Here is a 21,538-nt window from a genome sequence, read left to right as displayed (position 1 = left end):
CTTATAAATAATCTTTTGCATATTTATTTTGTATTGTTTAGAGCAGTTTCTAGGATATGTCAACTGCCCAGCCATGGAAGACCTTGGGGACTTTTTACCCATGGGAGGTTGAGTTTGAGGGCAACCCCTCTTGATGGAGGTGGGTCAGCCTGGATGCCATCAGCTGGATGCCTAAATAGGCAACCAGGAATAACTTCTGTGATCAGTCATTAGATCAGCTTTCTGATCTCTATGCATCGTTTGCATTTAAATATACACTTAGCCATGTGATAATATGATTGATAGTTCTCTGGCTAGCTCAATGCCTGTTACATAATGGCTTTAAGTCTATATATATATATAAGTTTAAGTCTCTCTCTCTCTATATATATATATATATAGAGAGAGAGAGAGAGAGAGAGAATAGATAATGAAGAATAAATGGATTAATGGGTCTTAAATGCAGAAGAGGGTATCCATAGGCAGAGAGAACACTGGCATTGATTGCAACCTGGAGCTCAGTCATTTGGGAGCTCAGTGTCAACTGTGCATCTGACAGCAGCCCTTTTAATTTTTGTGGGGTGGGGATGTCTTCTCTTATTCTCAGTGCATATGGTTTTCATTCAGCTGACCTCACCTCTCTCATCTCTTCCCTCTAGGAATGGATGCAGAACTTAGTCCTGTGAGACAACACCATCCCCCTGGCTGGTGGTGTTGTTGCAGGAAGGGCACAGGACACAAACCAGGCCAAGGTGACTTAAAACTTGCCTTTTGTTGAAGTTAATGCGAAAGACATTCTTCCAGTTGGGTTTGATAGACTTGGAGCATATCATTCTGCACTTGACAGAGGACACCACAGGAGGAAATCTGCCTGAGAGTGAAGCCCACAGGGAAGAAAGCAGAACTGAGGAGCAAGAGGCATTGGGTCCTAGGGAATTTGCTGATGACTCTGCTTGAGGGCATCCTTGGAACTTCCCAGTGGAATGAGCAAATAGGCTCCCTTTCCTTCGAGGTGAGTTTGAGTTATGGTCTGTTTATGAAAGAGCCCTGATGAATACAAGGCTAGCTCCCCAGGGGGATATAGCAGACAGGGGTCTCCTTTCTTAAAGGCTGGAAGGCCTGTGCTCCCACTTGTCTCCATCCCCATCCCAGCTGCTGGGACACAGTGCTTGGCCTGTTTTAGTTAAAACCATTATTCCTAAACGTGGCCCCAGACTCACATTTGCCAAATACAGAGGTGTGACCTGGACACGTTTGTACTTCCTTGATCAAGTCTACAAAACTCTATAGAGTCCCCATTCTATTTCTGACCCCAGGCAAAATGCAGAGGAGTGGGGAGGGGAGCTAGATAAGAAATGGTCCCTTTCCCTGGAGGCTTAAAGTTTGCTAGAAGTATGATCATCTAAACTACTGAAACCACACTATATTTTAAATTCATTAAAAAGCCAGCTGGGGCTTGCCTGGTGGCACAGTGGTTGAGGGTCCGCCTGCCAATGCAGTGGACGCGGGTTCATGCCCCGGTCCGGGAAGATCCCACGTGCCGCGGAGCGGCTGGGCCCATGAGCCATGGCCGCTGGGCCTGCGCATCCAGAGCCTGTGTTCCGCAACGGGAGAGGCCCCAACAGTGAGAGGCCCGCATACAGCAAAAAAAAAAAAAAAAAAAAAAAACAGCTGGTTAAGGGGGCCCAGAGAGGACTACTGAACAAATGTAGATATCCTCTTAGCAGATGGCATATCCCTTCAGTATTTCCAGTTCCCAAACATGAATAGGGCTTTCACTGTCAGCTCCGTGATTCTGCCTGCAGGCTCTTGCTGGCCGCAGGAGCATGGTGGCCCCTCAGACAGGCCTGATGTACTGGGCAAGGTATGTGCCACTTCTCTTTCAAAGGACAAGTGGTAGTTGAGGATATATCAACACTCCAGATTCCTTGACCCTCAGATGGGACAACCCTGAGGTGTGTTTCACAGTTTTCTGGAGTCCCCAGTTGCCCACTGACTTATCTTACACATTGACACACTGCATTGTCTGCCTTCCCTTCCCAGTTTCACTTCCTCTTTCCCCTACTGGTGCTTCCCAGGATCAACTTCCATATAAGTGACTTGCACTTAAATCCTTATTTCAAGGTTGGCTTTTGGGGAAACCCAACCTGCTTTGGACATCACCCAATTCCTTTGCTTATGACCATTCATTTTTTAGCAATATGTTTCCTTACCCTGGGACTACCTCTCTTTTGGTTCCTTGGAAAGTGTGGCACGGTTCTCAAATTTATGAATAGCTTCTGCTCCTCTCTCCCCTTCTACTTGTTGTTTGGCTGCCTCGGATCAGCAGGAAAACAGGAGTGTGAAATCACTGAGCACATGATCCCCACAACAAAAGCAGTTCCTTTGGGTTCCTCTTTCATATCTGCCCCACCACAAACCCTGATAACGTTAGTTGCTAGGATCTTTAACATTCATTCCTTTTTCTTACTAACGTTTAAATTGTAAAAATGATTAGTATATTATAAAAAATTTAACAAATACATATAAGCAAAGGAAGAAAAAGTTTTCAAAAACCAGCAATAATGAAATTGATGGTGGAAGGAGGAATGCATTCTACCCTTAGATCAAGATAAGAAAAATGAAGAAAAAAATAAGACAAGACTCTTTTGCCAGTTCTCCACAACATACGCTACCCAGGTCTTAGCCAGGAAAATTAGCTTAAAAAAAGAAAAGATAAGCACCAAGATTGGAAAGGAGGAGGCATAACTGCTTCTATTTGCATACAGAAACCCTTAAGGAATAACACATGCACACATACATACACACACAAACCTATTAGGACTGATAAATGAGTTCAGCAAGGTTGTAGGATATAGGATCAATATATAAAAACCAATTTAATTTCTATACTAGCAATAAACAATCTGAAAATGAAATTAAGAAAACAATTCCATCTGCAGTAAAATCAGAAAGAATAAAATACTTAGAAATAAATTGAACAAAACAGTACAAAACTTGTATAGTGAAAAGTGCAAAACGTTGTTGAAAAAATCAAAGAATATCTAAATAATGGAAAGGTATCCTATGGTCATGGATAAGAAAACTTAATGTTGTTAATTAAGATGGCAATACTGTTCAAATTGATCTTCAGATTCAATATAATCCCTATCAAAATCCAGCCACATTTTGTAGAAATCGCAGAAATTTATGATCCGGAATAATCACAAAATTCATATGGAAATGCAAGGTCCCAGAATAGCCAACATACTCTTAGAAAAGAACTCACACATCTCATAACTTACTACAGAATTACATATTTCATAACTTACTACAAAGTGTGCTAATCAAGACAGTGTGGTAGTGGAATAAAGAATAAAATTGAGAGTCCAGTAAACAAATCCTTGCATATAAATGCAAGGATCAATTGAGTTTTGACAAGGGTGTCAAGATCATTCAATGCAGAAAGAATTATCTTTTCAACGAATGGTGCTGGGACAACTCTATACCCAAATGTAGAAGAATGAAGCTGGACCCCTACCTCACACAATACACAAAAATTAACTCAACATTGGTAATAAATTTAAGTGTAAGAGCTAAAACTATAAAATTCTTAGAAGAAAACATGGAATAATTTTTGTAATTTGTCTTAGGAAATGCCCTCTTAGATGCAACACCAAAAGCAAAAGGGACAAGAGAAAAAAATAAACTGAATTTTGTCAAAATTAAAAATTTCTGTGTTGCAAATCAAGAAAGTAAAAAGGCAACCTACAGAATGAGAAAAAAAATATTTGAAAATCATATATCTCATAAAGGACTTATAACAAGAATATATAAAGAATTCATACATCTTAATAATAAAAAGATGAATAACCCAATTAAAAATTGGACACATGGTCTGAATAAACAATTCCCTAAAGAAGATATACAAATGTCCAATAAGCACATGTAAAGATGTTCAACATCATTAGACTTTAAGGAAGTATTATATAAACTGAAACTCTAAGATACCACTTTACATATACCACAATGGCTATATTTAAAAAGAGACAATAGCAAGTGTTGATGAGAATGTGAATAAATTGAAACCCTCATGCATTTCTGGTGTGAATGGAAAATGGTGCAGCCATTTTACAAAATAGTTTGGAAGTCCTCAAGAAGTTAAACATGGAATTATCATGTGACCCCACAATTTACTCCTAGGTATATACCAAAGAATTAAAAATGTAGGGTTCCAACACAAACTTGTACACAAATATTCATAGCATCATTATTCATAATAGCCACAAAATTGAAACAATCAAATGATGAATGAAGAAATAAAATGTGGTATATACATAAAATGTAATATTATAATTCAGCAATAAAAAAAGGAATGAATTACTTGATACATGTTGCAACATGGCTGAACCTTAGTTAGAAACATTATACTAAGTGAAAGAAGTCAATCACAAAAGGCCATATCTTGTATGATTTCATTGATATGAAATGTCCAGAACAGGCAAAACTATAGGAACAGAAAGTAAGTTAGTGGCTCACATTCCCAGGAGCTGTAAAAAAGTGTAACAGGGAATGACTACATTGCAGGATTTCTTTTTGGGGTGAAGAAAGTGTTCTAAAATTAGATTGTGATGGTAAGTGTACAACTGTGTAAATGTACTAAAAACTGAATTGAACAACTTAAATGGAGGAATTGTATGATATGTGAAGTCTATCTCAATAAAGCTGTTTTTGACAATTCCCACTTCCCAGAAAAAAACACTACTGATATATTTAGTAAAAATAACTTTCAACATACAAATATATATAAACAAAAATATGTCATACTGTACATAACTATTTGTAAAGTTCTTTCTTTGGAGTAGTATTGCATAACCATCTGTGTCATGAAGTATTCTTTTACAATTTATTTTTTTAAGCTGTGTATTAATTTTATATGTACGTTCTATAATTTGTCTAAACAATCTTGGCTAAAGGTTTATTTTGCTTCTAATTTGTTGCTATTGTAAACAACACTGTACCAAGTATCTTTTGGCTAACTGGGTCAATGAGTAGGCATATTTTGATGACATGAAATACAAATTCCCTGATAACCTTGAAGAATACATCAGTTCATTCTCCCAATGGCAATTCAATGGAGTGCCCATTTTCCCACACCCTCATTACAGTAGATGTTAACCGTTTTAAAAGTTTTACCAATTTTATTTGTGTTATTCTTTCTGATGATGAATAATTATCCACGCATCTCAAGTTGAGTTTGCCTAATGCAAAGAAGCAAAAGAAAAATAAAGTATTGGATACATGACAAAAAGTAACTTGCTTAACTATTTTTTCAGTAATTCATTTGACTGACTTACCCCAGGTAGTTACTGGTTCTGGTCAGAGCATCCTAAGGGAAGGTGAGAGCATCCTGCATACCCACCACATCCCGAGGCTGCCAGCACATAAGGCTTAGCTGGCCAGGCCAAATGACCTGCCCTCAAACCTCATGCATTATGTTTTGAAGATCTAGGGACAAGGACCCATGAATTTTTCTGCACACATGATTTTGCCTCCCAGACTAATGTACTTCTAGAGAGTGGGGGCCATGAATCATCTTTTGATTCATAAACCCAACCAAACAATACCTGGCATAGAAATTTACACACAAAAATAAATATTTTCTGAATGCAATGTAGTATCCTGGATTGGATACTGGAATAGGAAAAGGACGCTAGTGGGAAAACTGGTGAAATCCAAATAAAGTTTGGATTAGTTAATAGTACTTCACCAATGTTTTCACAAATCTACCATATTTATGTAAAATATATAAGCATTAAGGGAAACTGGGTAAAAGATATTTAGGACTCTCTTAGCAAATTTTCTGTAAATCTAAAATTATTCCAAATTTTTGAGAAAATTTCAAAAGTAAAAAATGAAAACAATAAGTGTTTTATTCATAAACGCCAACCATTTATTCATTCATTTACTCACCTATCAAGTGAGGTCAGCTAATTCTCAGATTACAGAAGGAAAGATTTGGTAGGACAATTAGATAACCCAGTACACTGATTTTAAACTTTTTTGCTCCTCCAACCTGCCAGAAAGGTGCAACATATTCCCATCAGTAACAGGGGCTCATTTGAACACATGCAATTTAAAAGCGCCCCCGCCCTGACCCTGTGACTGTACTATACATTTTAGAGGTTAGAGAAGAAAAGTCTACAGCCTTTATTTAGAATTCCTGAGTTAGTCCAAAATGTTCATTTATTGATGGGAAAATGGAAATCACAGAGGGAACAGAATTGTCTTCATTCTTTTTCCAATCATTATTTTTAAGTGACCTTAAAGAAGTATTTACTCACCATGTGTATGCCAGTATCTTTCTTCCAACTTGTATGTTGACACCTTAAGAGTCCAAAGGACCCCAGGGGGCTTTTGGCATGCTTTTGGCTCTTTTCTCCTGGGTAGATCCATTCAGAAGGAGGCTTGGTTCTACCACCTCTTGTTTGTCTAACAAGGCCACTCTGAGTAATTCTTGGAGAGCTTGTTTCCTAATTGGAGATTACAGCTTTTAACAATGTTTTCTGAAAGAGAACGAAGAGGGTCTTTGAGGCTCTGCAGTGGCTGCCTGCCATGCAGTTGTGTTATTGCTAAGTATCCTTCTGCCCTCTCAAAGTCTTCTGAATTTTTCTAAAGAGCAACAATAATTTGAATAATTAGAAAACTGAAAATACTTTCTTTTCTGTGTATTCTGTTTTCCTCCAAGCAAGAGCTGTGCTTTCATCTGGTACATAAAAGAGCAATAGTTCTCTTATGAACTAAGACACATGGAATATCTAATTAACATTAAAATATTGTCTCTCATCATCAGCTTCATTCGCACTGGATGTGTCAGTTCTTGAGAAAGCAGTGCAGAAGCAATGACCTAATCTCACTTAAAAAAAAAAAAAGCAGGCAAATTAAAGTAAAAAGGACAATGTGTTTTACTTATAGGACAGTGGCTCTCGAAGCCCAGTGCCTGGGGACGGCTTCCCTGCTCCAAGGCCCTGAACACTTTCTGACACCCAACCCCATCTTGAATATGTCTACTACCATTCCTGTGTGATTCCATTATCTCTGTATCTCTACAGAAGGACCTGCCAACCCCAGGGTGTCTAGGGCCATTATATGAAGCTGCATAACTCAAGCCAGTAGCACAAAAACTTAGGACCTCATTAGGACAAAAGCTTTCTAACTGCCATGTTCAGCTTCATGGAGACTCCAAATACATAGTCCCTAGTGAGCTAACAGGAGTCACAAAAGACTAAATAAATGGGTTTTAACAGCCTCCCAGAAATGGATTAGAATGTCTCTGTGAATATTTTATCACCAAGAGAGGTCCAGAAGAGTCTGCAGTGTATTCCCTTAATAAGTAAGAAGATCTTTAAGATTTGGGGACTCTAAGGGACCAGGAGATGTTGCATTCTCTATGACCACGTGATTCCCATGGATGCAAACCTGCTGAGCGGCATCCATGTTCTTCCTGTGTGGCCCTCTGTTGCCCTCAAAAATCAATGATGTTCTATTTACATCACCTCTGGTTGGCCCTCTAGCTGACCACAGACACATTAGCAGACCCAGCTAAGATCCACCAAGCAAAACCATGCAGCTGAGCTGTAAACTCATGAGAAATTACAAACAGTTGTTTTTTAACCACTTAATTTTGGAGTGGTCACACCTCAAAAGCAAATGAATATGGAAATCAGTATCTAAGAATGGGGCCCTGCTTTGACAAAACCCTGAATGTGTAGCATCAGTTTTGGAACTGGGTAGAGAGTAAATCTGGAAAAGCAACAATGAAACCCATAACAAAAGCAGGAAAATGGCAACTTATGTTATTAAATGGCCAAACAACTGTTAAAAACTGATCCTTGTAGTAACATGGGAGATAAAAATTGACTTGTTTTTGACATTGGAAAAATGATTTGTAGCAAGATTTTTGAAAGTGTTAGCTGATTACACCTAGTTGTATATGGTAAAATCGTAAAAGAGAGACAAGAGTTAAAGTAAACACTAGCTAATTTGCAATCAGAACTTAGACAGAACATAGAAGGGCAAGAACTTGCAGGATTAGAAAATAAAATTGTTTTTTTTTTTTCTCTTCAGACTCTCCAATTGGATTAATATTCTCAAAATAAAATGAGGAGGTTCTAGTTCTGGATAAGATGGAGTAAGCACACCCTATCCTCCTTCTTCCACTGACTGCAAATGTAAAATCTATACAAAATGCACAAAGCAGCTTTTTCATGACTCTGAAAGTAAATAGTATTATACATATTGGGAAATAAGACTAGCGTTCGAAGTGCCATCAAATTGGTGGTGAATGGGACCATAACAAAAGGTCCACTTTTTGTGTCACTGGAGTTCCAGAAGAAGAAGAGAAAGAGGGAAGTGCTGAAAAAGTAGTAGGAGAAATTAATGACTGAAAAACTCCCAAATTTGGCAACAAGCATAAACCTACAGATTCAAAATGCTAAGTAAATTCCAAATAGGATAAACCCAAAAAAATCCATGCCAAGCAAAGCATATTATAATTCACCATCTGAAAATTAAAGACAGAGAAAAAATGCTGAAACCAGTTAGAGAAAAACAGTGCATTGCCTATAGAGGAAAAAACCTCAAATTATAGCAGATTCATTATCAGAAACCATGAAGGCCAGAAGGAAGTGGCACAATATTTTTCAAGAACTGAAATAAAATAATTGTTAACCCAGAATTCTATATCTAGTGAAAATATCTTTTAGGAATGAAGAGGGAATAAAGCATTCTCAAATGAAGGAAAACTAAGAGAATTTGTTGCCAGCAAACTTACACTGAAAGAATGGCTAAGGAAGTTCTTTAAAAAGAAAGGAGATAATAAACGAAGGACTCTTGAAATATTGGGAAGGAAGAAAGAAGATGATAAGGGCAAAAGTATAGGTCAACAAAATAAAATTTACTTCTCTTATGTTCTCTAAATAATGTTTTATCACTGAAGGAAAAGGGAATACAGTCTAATGTGACTTCAATATATATAGAGAGAACATTTAAGATAATTATATTATAAATGGAGAAGGTAAAGGGATGTAAAAGGAGGTAAAATTTCCACACTTTATTTGAAATGGTAAAATGTAGACACCAGTAGACATGGATATGTATGTAACCAAGCACAACTACTAAAAAGGCTGATCAAAGATACACTCAACATAGGAGTGGCCAAGATGGCAGAGTAAGAAGACCCTGAGCTCACCTCTTCCCATGGGCACACCAAAACTACAACTACTTACAAAGAAATTATTGATAAGAAAAACTGAAAGACTAGCAAAAAAAAAAAAATCTACAACTAAAGATATAAAGAAGGAGCCACAGTGAGATGGTAGGAGGGGCGGAGATGTGGTGTAGTCAAGACCCACACCCCTAGGTGGGTGACCCACAAAGAGGAAGAATTGCAATAATTATGATAATTACAAATGTTATCCCCGAGAGGCAAGGGGTCCAAGCCCCACATAGTGGTCCTCAGCCCAGGGGTCCTGAAGTGGGAAGACAAGCCCCCAGAACATTTGGTTTTGAAGGCCAGTGGGGCCTACTTTCCAGAGTCCCAGAAGGCTGTGGGAAACAGAGGTTTCACTCTTAAAAGGCACACAAAAAATCTCATGTGATCCAGAACCCAGGGCAAAAGCAGTATTGGAAAAGAGCCTTGGTCAGCCCCACCTGCTAATCTGCTCCTGCTAAACTGGAGCTCATGCTGGGGACATAGACACTGGCAGCAGCTAATCTTGGGAGCTCCTTCTACCATGTGAACACTGGTGCTGGCAAACACCATTCTGGAACCCTCCTTCTAGCTTATTAGCTTGAGAACCAGTCCTGCCCACCAACCTGTCAGTACCAGTCCTGGGACGCCTCAGGCCAAGCAACTAGTTGGTCGGTGAAACAGTTTCCGTCCAGGCAACCCACCAGGAGGCTGGCTTCCTTAAGACCCTCTGAGCCCACAGCCACCCTGGGACCTGGTCCTGTCCACCAGAGGGCTCAGAATACGGCCCCACACATCAGTACACTGGCGCTAGCCCCAGGAGCCCTTGGGCCCTGCAACCAGAAACCCTGGGACACAGATTCACCCAGCAGGAGGCAGGCACCAGTTCCAGGATCCTCTGTGCCCTGCCCCACACACTGGTGGGCCAACACCAGCTTCAGGAACCCCAGGACTTGCAGCTAGAGAATCCAGGACTCAGATTTGCCCACCAGTGGGTGAGCACCAACTCCAGTACCACGGCAGCCCCTCAGCCTTCCATGTAAGGATGCATTCCACCCACAAGCAGGTTAGCACCAACCCCAAGGATCACCCAGCCTGGCCCACCAACAACAGCTCTGGCATACCTTGAGCCCCTCAGCCAGCTGCCCCAGGATTCAGCCACACACCCTAGTGGGCTGACACCAGCTCCACCAGGACCCCCAGAGACCTGTAGCCAGAGAACTCAGGACCTGCCTCCATCCACCAGAAGGCCAACATCAGTCCTGGGATGCCCCTGGGCCCCAGTCCCACCCACAAGCAGGCAAACTCCAGCTCTAAGACTCTGGATTCCTCAGTAAACTGACCTGGGATCCAACCCAACTGACCAGTAATCCAATACCAGCTTTGGGCTACCTCCAATTCCACAGACAGGTGTGTAAGGAACTAGCTCTGCCCACCAGCAGGTCAACACTAGATTTGGGATGCCCAACCTTGCAACTACCTACCCTAAAACCTGGCTCCACCCATAAGTGGGCCAGCTCCAGCCCTGGGGCTCCCAGAGTTCTGCAGCAAGCTACTCCATGACCCTGCGCTGCCCACCAGCAGCCAGCAACCTCCACACAAGGCAGGGCCTGGAAATCAGACAGACCGGGGGCCAGCCATGCCTACTAGACCACCCACAGTAGTCAACCCACCAAAACAGAAGGACCCATGCAGCCCACATGGGAGGACCCCCTAGAGAATATGGGGGGGGTGCTTCTGGGACACATAGTACATCTTCAAAAAGCCACTTCTCCAAGGTTGAGAAACTTAACCAACCTACCAAATACATAGAAATAAAATAAGCCAATTAGGCAAATTGAGGTGACAGAGGAATATGTTCCAAATGAAGGAATATGATAAAATCCAACCCCTCAAGAAAAACTAAGTAAAGATGAGATAAGCAATCTACCCAATAAAGAATTCAAAGTAATGATCTTAAAGATGTTCAAAAACTTGGGAGAAGATTGGACTAGCAGGATGAGAAGTTAGAAGTTTTAAACTAAGAGTCAGAAAATATAAAGAAGAACCAAACAGATGAAAATTACAATAACTGAAATAAAAAATAGACTAGAAGAAATCAACAGTAGATTAGATGATATAGAAGAACACATCAGTGAACTGGAAGATAGAGTAGTGGAAACCACTGAAGTTGAACAGAAAAAAAGGAAAATAATAAAAAGAAATGACAGTTTAAGAGACCTCTGTAACAATATCAAGCATACTAACATTCATATGTTAGTATGTGAGAGAGAAAGGGAAGAGAGAGAGAAGGGGGCAGAGAACATATATGAAGACATAATAGCTGAAAGCTTCCCTAACTTGGGAAAGAAACAGATATCCATAGCCAGGAAAGACAGAGAGTCCCAAACAGAATCAACCCAAAGAAGGCCACACCAAGACAAATTGTAATTAAGATGGCAAAAATTAAAGACAAAAGGAAAATATTAAAAGCTTCAAGGGAAACAAGCTTTCAATAAGTTACATACAAGGGAACTCCCATGAGTCTATTAGTTGACTTTCCAGCAGACATTTTGCATGCCAGAAGAGAGTGGTGTGATATAATTAAGGAGATGAAAAGGAAAAACCTACAACCAAGAATATTCTATTCAGCAAGGCTTTCATTCATATTTGATGGAGAGATCAAAAGTTTTATAGACAAGCAAAAACTAAGAGTTCAGCACCACCGAACCAGCTTTAGAAATGTTAAAGGGACTTCTCTAAGTGAAAACATCTACAACTAGAAATATAAAAATTACAAAGGAAAAAAATCTCAGTGATAACTATAAGTGTACAGTAAAGACAGTAAATCAACCAGGTATTAAGCTATTAGGAAGGTTAAAAGACAGAAGTAGTAAAAGCATCTATATCTACAATAAGTACTTAAAGAATACACAAATCAAAACTATGTAAAATATGATGTTAAAAATAGTAAACTTGGGGGCTTCCCTGGTGGCGCAGTGGTTGAGAGTCCGCCTGCCGATGCAGGGGACGTGGGTTCATGCCCCAGTCTGGGAGGATCCCACGTGCCATGGAGCAGCTGGGCCCATGAACCATGGCCACTGAGCCTGAGCGTCTGGAGCCTATGCTCCGCAACGGGAGAGGCCACAACAGTGAGAGGCCCACATACCCTGAAAAAAAAAAAAATAGTAAACTTGGGTGTGGGTTGAGTAAAAATAGAGTTGTTACAATGCATTCGACCTTAAGAGAGAGAAGAAATCAATAAAATCAGAAAGTAAAAAGAAACAAAACTGACACGACAGAAATATAAAGGATCATAAGAGATCATAATCTCATAAGCGATTACTACAAACAATTATATGTCAATAAAATAAACAATCTAGAGAAAATTGATAAATTCATAGAAAAGTACAATCTCTCAAAACTGAACCAGGAAGAAATAGAAAATGTGAACAGACCGTTTATCAGTATGAAGTTGAATCAGTAATAACAACAACAACAAAACCTCCCCAAAACAAAAGCCCAGGACCAGACGGCTTCACAGCTGAATTCTACCAAACATTTAGAGAAGAGCTAACACCCGTCCTTCTCAAACTATTACAAAATACTGCAGAGGAAGGAATGCTTCCAGAGTCATTCTATGAGGTCAGCATCTTCCTGATACCAAAACCAAAGATATCACACACAAAAAATTACAGGCCAATATCACTGAGGAACATAGATGCAAAAATCCTCAACAAAATACTAGCAAACCGAATTCAACAATACATTATAAGGATTATGCACCATGATCAAGTAAGATTTATCCCAGGGATGCAAGGATGGTCCAATAGCCACAAATCAATTAGTATGATATACCATATAACACATTGAAGAAGAAAAATCACATGATCATCTCAAAAGATACAGAAAAACCTTTTGACAAAATTCAACATCTCTGTATAATAATAATAATAATAAAAAAACCTCAGAAAAGTTGCTATAGAGGTAACATGCCTGAACATAATAAAGGTCATATATAACAAGCCCACAGATAACATCATACTTAATGGTGAAAAGCTGAATGCATTTCCTCTAAGATCAGGAACAACACATGGATGTCCATTCTTGCCACTTTTATTCAACATAGTATTGGAGTTCCTAGCCACAGTAATAAAACAAGAAAAAGATATTCAAATTGGAAAGGAAGAAACAAAACTGACAGTTTGCAGATGACATGATATTATACATAAAAAATCCTAAAGATGCCACCAAAAAACTACTAGAACTCATCAATGAATTCAGTAAAGTTTCAGGATACAAAATTAATATATAGAAATCTGTTGCATTTCTATACACTAACAATGAAATATCACAAAGAGAAATTAAGGAAACTACACCATTTATGATCACAACAAGAAGAATAAAATGAATATATATATATACCCATAAATATATAATGAAATATTACTCAGCCATAAAAAGAATAAAATCTTACCATTTGTGACAACATAAATCATCATATAGATTTTATGCTCAGTGAAATAAGTCAGCCCTAGAAAGGGGAATACTGTATGATTTCACTCATACATGGAATCTAAAAAAAAGAAACAACTGAAAAAATATAATGAAACAGAAAGATAGTTATAGATACAGAGAACAAACAGGTGGTTGCCAGAGGGAGAGGGGTGGTCATGGAAAGCAATAGTTGAGAGACATTAAGAGGTACAAACATACCATTGCAAAATAAATCAGACACAAGTATGAAATCCAGAGCATGGAGAATATAATCAACAAATACATAATATCTTTGTATGGTGACATATTCTATCTAGGTTAATTGTGGTGATCATTTTGAAATGTGTAGAAATATTGAATCTGTATGTTGTATAATAGGAACTAGCATGGAGTTGTAGGAAAATTGTACTTCAAAAACAAATAAAGAAACAAAAAAAAATCAGACTTCCCTGGTGGCGCAGTGGTTGAGAGTCCGCCTGCCGATGCAGTGGACATGGGTTCGTGCCCCGGTCCAGGGAGATCCCACGTGCTGCGGAGTGGCTGGGCCCGTGAGCCATGGCTGCTGAGCCTGCGCGTCCGGAGCCTGTGCTCCACAACGGAATAGGCCACAACAATGAGAGGCCCGCATATCACACAAACAAAAAAAGAAAGAAACAAAAAAATAAACTCATAGATAAAGAGATCAGACTGGTGGTTACCAGAGGTGGGTGAAAGAGGGAAGAAAAATTGGATGAAGGCAGTCTAAAGGTACAGACTTCTAATTATAAGAAAAATAAGTACTAAGGATATAACATACTACGTGATAAATATGCTGTATGTTATATATGAAAGTTGTTAAGAGAGTAAATCTTAAGAGTTCTCATCACAAACATTTTTTTCTATTTAATTTTGTATCTATATGAGACAATGAATGTTCACTAAACTTTCTGTGATAATCATTTCATGATGTATGTAAGTCAAATCATTATGCTGTACACCTTAAAATTCTACCTTGTTGTATGTCAGTTTTATCTCAATAAAACTGGAAGGGAAAAGAAAGCCAAAGATACACTGAACAACACTATAGATCAAAATGTAATTCTAAAAAAAATGTTCAAGTATCCCACAGGAAGGCAGAAAAAATAAAACAGAGAAACGAAACCAGAGAGAATAACCAGAAAAAAAAACAAACCAAAAAAAAAAAAAAAAAGGCAGACTTAAACATAACAAGTCAATAGTTATATTAAATGTAAATGGCCCTAAAGACTTAGCTGAAAGACAGAGATCAACATAGTGGATGAAAAGACTTGGCCCAACTATGTGTTGTCTAAAATAAACTCACTTTAAATATAATAATATATGTAGGTTGAAAGTAAAACAATAGAAAAAAGACATACTATGCAAACATTAATTTTAAAAAATAGGAGGAGCTATACTAAAATTAGCTAAAGTAGATTTCAGAGCAAAGAAAATTATCAGAGACAGAGGGGACATTAAATAATGACAAGAGTCACTCTTCCAAAAGTTCATGGCAAATATGTACCTAAATATGTAGGTAAAAAACAACAGACTAGCAAAATACATGAAGCAATAATTTACAGAACTAGTTAATGTCAGCAAAAATAATGGAGCAAGGATCTCTGAAAATTAGGCTCTATATAAAACCCAGTGAAAAAACTGGCAAGAAAAGTTGTCAGAATTAACTTTTTCAAAACTTTGGAATTTAACGAGGGACTTGCAATTATACAAGGTATGTTTATTCAAGAAAAGTGGCTGAATCACAGAAAGAACCACAAATTTCTTAGTGTTTTAATTTATCCTAGTTCTATTCCCTCACTACTCAGTTCATTAGTTGCTTTGAAAAATGACAGTCCACATTTCTTGTATCAAATGGAGCAGATAATCAAAGAATTCTCATTTGACCTGTCTGGTGTTTCCCTATAAAATGTCACTTTAAGGTCTTGTCCTTATTTGGCTAGACTTGGGGCTCATTATTGTTAAAAGCCTCTTTCCAGGATGAAACAAACAAAAACATTCATAGGCAAGTGTTTTAACATTGTGGCTGCATGAGGCAATAGATAATATTTGAGGCAAGAAATAGACTAGATTAAAGGTAAAAAGAATAAAAGGGAAAGTTGAGGAATGAGATATCCATAGGGGCTTTGAAAAGCTGCAACATATTCCTGGGAATCTAGAAAGGCAAGAGCATGCATAGGGCTGTGTACATGCTCAAGACATACTGGAGAAGGACCTTAGGTTTCACTTCTGGCTGTTTGAAGTTCTGCACAAGCAGGAAGTGAAAGCTAAGGCAGGATTTTCAACTACCTGGTTGAGTGTTGAAAGCATGTCTCAAAACTCATGAAGAGCCCCTCGGTAAAAGTGAGAGAATCTTTATTTCAGATGCTTAGGAAGTCTCTGTCCAATTATTAACTGATCACTCACTAAATAGGGACTTTAGTGGCAACACACATTAAGAATATAGATTTCCATAATTAGTTTAGAAAAATCATTAAACAACAAATAACTAATAATAATTATGACAAGCAGCAAAAACAACAACCCTGAAAAGAGGAGAATCTGATTTTCAGTGTTACCACATTATAATACTTAAAATAATCTATTTTCAACACAAATTACAAGACATGTGAAGAAGCAAGAAAGTAAGGACCATATACACAAAAAATTGCAATCAATAAAAACACTTTCAGAAAACCCAGGCATTGGACTTACTAGCAAAGACTTTAAATCAGCTATCTTAATTAGCTAAAGGAAAACACTCTAAAGAACTAAAGTATGAGAAGATGTCTCCACAAATGTAGAATATTAATAAAGAAATATAAATAATTTTTAAAATAATGAAATAGAATTGCTGGAGTTGAAAAGTACAATAACTGAAAATAAAAATTTACTGGAGGGACTCAACAACATATTTGAGCAGGCAGAATAAAGACTCAGCAAACTTGAAGATAGGTCAATTGAGATTATCCAGTCTGAGGAACAGAAAGGAAAAAAGAATGAAGAAAAATGAACAGACCATGAGAGATCTGTGGGACAACAACCAAGTACCAACATATCCATAATAGGAGTTCAGAATGAGAGAAGAAGAGGAGGAGAGAGAAAGGAGAATAATAAATGTTTGATGGCAAAAATATTCCCAAATTTGATTAAAAATATTAATCTACACATTTAGGAACCTCAACAAACTCCAAGTAGAATTAATTCAGATATCAACACCTAAAAATCATAATCAAACTCTTGAACGACAAAAAGAGGATCTTGAAAGCAGTAAAGAGAAGTAACTCATTATGTACAAGGAATCCTCAATAAGATTAACAGCAGATTTTTTATCAGAAACCACAAAGTCAGGAATTTGGCTGGCATTTTCAAAATATGAAAAAAAAACCAAACTGTTAACCAAGAATTCTATATACAAAAAAAAAATTACTATCCTCCAAAAATGAAGGAGAAATTAAGGTAGATAAAAAGAGTACATCTCTAGCAGACCTGACCTACAAGAAATACTTAAGGGAGTCCTTCAGGCTGAAGTGAAAGGACACTAGACAGTAAATTGAATATATATGAATAATTAAAGGTAATTACATGCATAAACACAAATTATAATATACATATCCATAAATACAAATTATAATATAAATATGTTCGTTTGTAACTTCTTTTTTTTCTCTATCTGAAAAGACAAGACAACCACATAAAGCAATAATTATAAATATCTGTTGGTGTGCACACAATGTATAAAGATGTAATTTATGACAATAATAGGATAAAAGAGTAAGGGAATAGTTATATTGCAGCAATGTTTGCATACTAGTGAAATTAAGTTGGTATTAATCCAAAGTAGAATTTTATAAATTAAGATGTTGATGACAATCCCCAAGGTAACAACTAAGAAAATAACTGAAAAATATATAGTCAAAGAACTGACAAGAATATTAAAAGGGTACACAAGAAAATATCTAATTAACACAAAATAAGACAATAATGGAGAAATCAAGAAACAAAACTTACAAGACATATAGAAGACAAACAGCAAAATGAGAGACATAAATCCTATTGTACCAGTAATTACCTTAAATGTGAATGGATTGAACTTTTTAATTAAATGGTAGAGATTGGGAGAATATACTTTTAAAAATATGACCAAACTATATGCTGCCTATATAAAAGACTCTGTTTAGATTCAAAGATACAAGTAGTTTGAAAGAAAAAGGATTAACAAAAAAAGATATAACATGAAAACAGTTACCAAAGTGAACAGGAAATGGCTATACTAATTCCAGAAAAATAGACTTTAAAACAAAAATTGTTCATAGGGGCAACATAAAAGGACATGCTATAATGATAAAAACATTAGTAAATATATAACAATTATAAACATATACACAAAGAATAATAGGACTTCCAAACAAACAATATATAATATATAATGACAGTTATATACTTGCCCAAGTGGAGATTATTCAGGGAGGCCAAGCTGGTTTAATATTTGAAAATTAATCAATGTAAGCCACCATGTTAGCATGCTAAAGAATAAAAGTAATATGATCATATCAATTGTTGCAAAAATAATTTCATAAAAGTCAATACCTATTCATGATAAAAAGTTTCAGTCAACTAGGAATATTGGGAAACTTCCTCAGATTAATATAGAGCATCTATTTTAAAAACCAATAGCTAACACCATACTTTATAGTGAAAGACTTAATGTTTCCTCACTAAGACTGGGAATAAGACAAGGATTCCACTCTCACCATTGCCATGCAACATAGCATTGGAAGATCTAGACAGAGCAATAAGGCAAGAAATGGAGATAATAGCCACACAGATTGGAAAGGAAGAAATAAAACTGCCTATTTGTAGACGACATGATTGTTTACAATGGAAAATAGCAAAGAATCTTGAGGATATTAAAAATTCCTTATGCCTACATATTTGTAGTTATTGTTAACTTCAGACCGTCAAGCCTATGAGGTCTTTTTTTTCCTTGTTTATCTTAAAAGCTGACTGTCTAAATTTTTTTTTTTTGTTATTTGTGCAGTTACACTTAGTTAAATTAATAACTGAAATGAGAAAAAAACATCTTGGGGAAAAATATTTGCAAACCACATATTTAGCAAAGGATGCATAGGTAGTATATATAAAGAACTCTCAAAATTCCACATTAAAAAGCAAACAATCCAATTAGAAAATGGTTAATGACACAGATGTTTCACTGAAGAAGATATACAGATGGCATATAAGCCAATGAAAATATGTTCTCACTAGCCATTAGGGAAATGCAAGCTAAAGTGAAGACGAACACCACTACACATACATTAGATTGGCTAAAACAAAGAATACTAAGAATACCAAGCATTAGGGAGGATGAAAAGCAAATGGAACTTTCATACATTAATGGGAGGAATGCAAAATGGTATAGTCATGAGGTAAAACAGCGTGCAGTTTCTTATAAAAGCAAACACACACTTCCCTATGTCCTAGAAATCCCATTCACAGGTATTTACCCCAGAAAAATGTAAAAAACAAACAAACAAACAACAACAAAAACATCTTACATCTACATGAAGACCTATGCACAGTTGTTTAGAGAATTTCTATTCAAAACTGTGCCAAACTGGAAACAAACCAAATATCTTTCAGTGGGTGATAGTTAAATAAACTGGGTACATTCCTACACTGGAATTCTACTGAGCACTAAGAGTGAATGCATTGTTGATACAAGCAAAAACTCAAAGTCATTATGCTTGAGTAAGTCTAGTGTCAAAAACCTACATTCTATATGGTTCCATTTATGTGATATTCTTAAAAAGGCAAAATATAGTGACGGAAAACAGATCAGTGGTTGTCAAAAGTTAGGGGTGGAGGAAACTGTGACTATAAAGGGATAGCACAGAGGAGTTTTTAGGGTGATAGAATGGTTCCCTATACTGATGGTAATTATGATTATGCAAATCTATCCACGTATTATGACTCATAGACCTGTACCTACAATAAATGTCAATTTTATTGTATACTGATTTTTAAAAATAAATAAAATAAAGTGAGTCATAAGTACAAAGATAAAATCAAAAATGTTAAGTTTATATAGACCTTCTCAGCTGGACTAAAGGGAAGTTTAAGAATAGAGAAGCCACATCCCAAACTAGAAGTAAGTTTAAAGAGAGGAGTCTGTCTCAGAGGATAGTTTAGCTGTGGCTTTCAACACATGGGGTAAATAACAATTAGCTACATAGAAAACCCCCAACGTTTTAAAACAAATTGAATTGGCAAATGCTACTAGTGTGTAATAAAAGGACTGAGATTTTTTAAATTTTAAAGAGATTCCTGTGCCTCCAGCTTCTGAAGGTCAAGAAGCAGACTAAGGGGCCTCCCTGGTGGCGCAGTGGTTGAGAGTCCGCCTGCCGATGCAGGGGATACAGGTTCGTGCCCCGGTCTGGGAGGATCCCATATGCCGCAGAGCGGCTGGGCCCGTGAGCCATGGCCGCTGGGCCTGCGCATCCGGAGCCTGTGCTCCACAACGGGAGAGGCCACAACAGTGAGAGGCCCGCGTACCGCAAAAAGAAAAAAAAAAAAAAAAAAAAAAAGAAGCAGACTAAGAAAGCCATTTGCTGCTAAAGCAGGCCATCCTCTGGTTATTTAGAAGTAACCAGAGGATGATAGAAAAGGAAGGAGGTCTCAAACAGTGAAGCTGAGACCTATGGAAACCAATGGATGGGGCAGCTACTCCCAGGGAATAGAATCATTGCCTCATCAAGTAACATACCTCACCATTTACCCAGTGTGACTTCAGAACCCCTGTAGACCAGTGACGGCCACATGCCTCCCATTCTTGCCACTTTTGAATGAGTGTTCTCATTGGGGTTTTATTGTTCATTTCAACATTGAATGTAGCATGTGTGAGGACTGATAACTTGGCTTTTAATTCATGGGTCTCAGGATCCACAGGATTTGGGTCTGGAGTTGATACAAATCACTGATCTTAGACTTGGAGTATGATGCCATGATTGGATAAGAGTTGGGAGGTAAGGATCTCAGGAGGGGTATCATGAACTTTGTATGAAGAATGTGAATAATTGTGAACAGAGGTTTGACTGTGGTAGGTGGAGTGCAAAAGTGGCTCAAATTCTTTACCTCCCTGTGTCCATGACCTTTGCGAGGTGACTTCACAGTTCTTCCCATGAAGAAATAGACTATTTCCCTTCCCCTCTGTGCTGTCCTTATGACTCACTTTTGGCTCACCCAGTTTAGCACCCCCTCCAAACTTCTTGCACTTCTCCAGTCCATTTTAGAACTCTGTAGCCATTGGACAAGCCCCAGCTAGCCTGCTGGAAGATGAGAGACAACATGGAGCAGAGAAAAGTTCTGCCAGCTGGGGCTAAGAGCAGCTAACATAGCTGATCCACCAGCTGACCACAGAAGCATGAGTTTCCCTGGCTGAGATTAGCTGTTCTTGGCCTAGATCACAGAACTGTCCAGCTGACCTACAGATTCAAAAGAAATAAAAAGGTTTAGGTTGTTATTTTCAGCCATTAATAGGCTTAAAATAAATGATTCATTATGCAGTAAGAGCTGATCCAGAAAACCCTTGCTCATTATATTACTCAGTACATCTCAAAACCCAGGACCTGGAAATGCATTTCACTTCATGCACCACTATGACATTGCTCTGAGACCCCACATGTCTCTGTTCCCTCCATTTTCCTCGCATCCCCAGAAGCTCAGCACCAAGGTTTGTACTCAAGTGCCTTAGTTTTCTTCAATCAGGAGTATTCTATGAAATTTCCCTCCTTTTCCCATCTCCTGTACTTCTGGATACTTTTTTGTTGTGTGTTGGAGTGAGTGTGTTTTATTGTCTCT

This window comes from Mesoplodon mirus (genome assembly GCF_964341445.2).
Source record: "Mesoplodon mirus genome assembly, chromosome: 19".
Lineage (NCBI taxonomy): Eukaryota > Metazoa > Chordata > Mammalia > Artiodactyla > Ziphiidae > Mesoplodon > Mesoplodon mirus.
Note: the sequence above shows the minus strand (reverse complement) of the source record.